The following is a 2903-nucleotide window of genomic DNA, read 5'->3' as shown; positions in this document are numbered from 1 at the left end:
ATGGATCTTAAGCTTAGACCTAAGCCAAATGTAAAATAAAGATAGACACACCCAATAGGAAGCTAGACCCCCCTTCTCATCCCCCAAGAATATTAGAATTAAATCTTGATAAAAATGAATTATAGAAAAGTTTAACAGCAAGAAATTATAACCCTTAGAATAAGGAATATTTTATTATATATTACATACTTTAGGGATATGCTTTACAGTATATTTTCTGAAGTAAACTAAAAATGCTATGCATACTATTGTTGCTCTATTAGTTACTCTACTACAAGATTATAAAACTAATTTTGCACTAGCTATTGTGTAATCTTTTCAAGTTCATTATTTCCAAAGGATCCAAGTGATTAACTATAATTAAAAAATAATATATCAGAGACATATTTTCTTATAATTTATTTATAATTTAGAGAAAATTTATTTAATATTATTATTGTATTTCTAACTATATAATAAATAATGATGTAAGCAACATTAATTTTTAAGTTACTGTATACTTCCTTATTTATATTATACTACATCTAGAAATATATATATAGTTAATTATAAATAATTATACATAGATTGTTATTACTTATAATTTTAAGGTGATAAACATGCTACCTTGAATGATATAATCTCATATGATGATGAAGATGATGAAAAAAGTATTTAATTTATTTTTAAAGTTTTAAATAATATTATTATTTACATATATTTTAGGTGTTATAGATAGCACTTTAAAAGATGATCATAAAAAAGGAGAAAAATAATAAGTCTGTAATTAAAGGAATAATTATTTGTGTGTGAGTGCATGGAATATGAAAAGGGAATACAAAAAATATGCATATCAATTAGCCAAAAAACCTTAGTTTATATATAGGAGTGAGTGGTCCAGATTGAAATCAATCTGATAGCTACTAAAATCCAACTACACCAATATTAATATATGGCATCATAGCTGTACACTTGGACCTCACATCATCCCCTCCTCTCGAAATAATGGAAGACCACTAGAGTTCCCTCGTAGATGGGCAAGGATCTAGAAGAAAATTAGGAGGAGAAATTGGTGGATCTATAAATGGTACTAGATGTTCCTAATCCCTTTGTACAAAGCATTTCAACCGCTGTACATGCACAATTTCTGGAGGATTAATTTGTTTGACGTCATGCTAAACCTCATAAACTTATGATCCAACATGCTGCAACACATGATATGGTCCTTTCTACTGAACATAGAGCCCCTTAGATAAACCACATACGATAAAATGGGGAAAATAAACTAACACTAATTCATCCACTTTGTACTCCATAGATGAACAATGATGGGTGTTGTAGTGCTATTGTTGTCCCATTTGTACGTGGCCTAGATTTTTGTAGACTCTACTTGGAAAAGTGGAAAAATTCCCATCAAATACTAATCCTACGACCTAGCATTGGCAGCTTGTGGCAATCACAAAAGTAAATATAACTCCATTAGTAATATTGGATCATGACTATATAAGAGTTTATATAGTGAAGCACCAACAAAACTCTACACCCCTGTGACATTCGCATACCGAAGAGACAATAAATAACCATCCCAATCCAAATGCTAAAAATTCACATGCTTTGTGATCATCCCTTTGAATGTCTAAATGAGCTGTTCTATCAAATTGTTTGACTGTGGATGATAAGCACTCGTGAACGGATGGCATATCCATAACTGAGATGTCAAAACATAAAATGCCTCAGCGATAAATGTGGGACCATTATCCGAAAAAATCCGCCCCAAAAAAAAATGTTGGAACACCACTTGATTGAGGAGGAAGTATCCAACAGTAGTTACAGAGGTGCTAGGAAGAGCACCAACTTCCACCCAACAAGTTAAGTAGTCAAAAGTAATAATAACATACTTATTACGAGCAGTCAATCATGGAAAAAGTCCCATAAGATCAAATGCCACCAACTCAAAAGGATGGGAAACTACAATTGACTCCAACTATCCTTTTGCAGTATAAGGGGTAGTATTATGAGCTTAGCACCAAACACAGCTATGCACATATTGAATAAAATCACGTTGCATCTCGGGCTAATAAAAAGATTTACATAGCTTTTTGGTCATATGACGATGTCCCATATGCCCGCCTAGAATAGGAGAATCATGGTAGGCATGGAGGAACCATGAAATAAAGATTGAAGGCACTACCAACTATAAACGATCATAAGGATTCGTACCCATAAAATAAAGACGGTTGTTTCCAAAGTAATATTAAAAAAGTAAATGCTGGAATGGCAAGTCATCAGCAAGTGATGTAAAATTTTTAAACCCATTATGAAGCCTTCAAATCCATGACTCAATCTTTTGAGCTTCACAAACCTTATCAAGAGAAGGTAAATTCTATTTTACACTTTGTAGATATTGAACATTAAATACAACAACTGCTAACAACACAGAATCCTTGTCTAGAAAATCCATAGATGCTAGAACAACACACTCATTAGAAACATGAAAAAAGGGCAAATAAGGAAGAGGAGCTCGAGAAAAGGCATTAGCATTCTAACTTAGTGAACTAACAACTTCTTTTTAGATGATCTAAGAAATCAATAGGTGAGGAAGAGGATACACATCTAAAATCGTCATTTTGTTTAACGAATGATAATCGATGTAGAAATGAATACTCGCATTAGACTTCGTCACAAGATGAGGTTCATATGCCCAAGGACTCCGTGACTTTTGAATAGCACCCTTTTCCAACATTTCCTTGACGTTTGCATGTAAAATCTTGATCTCTTTGGGTGATTGATGATGAACAAAAACTTTGATGGGATGAGTATCCCTGGTTGGAATCAGATGACATATAGCAATCTTGGCCCCAGACGATAGGTGAAACTCAAAGAGATTGGCATACTCCTTCATGAGCTTGTCAACCGAGGGATTG

The sequence above is a fragment of the Selaginella moellendorffii genome, unplaced genomic scaffold, assembly GCF_000143415.4.
Source record: "Selaginella moellendorffii unplaced genomic scaffold, v1.0 SELMOscaffold_244, whole genome shotgun sequence".
NCBI classification, from domain to species: domain Eukaryota; kingdom Viridiplantae; phylum Streptophyta; class Lycopodiopsida; order Selaginellales; family Selaginellaceae; genus Selaginella; species Selaginella moellendorffii.
Note: the sequence above shows the minus strand (reverse complement) of the source record.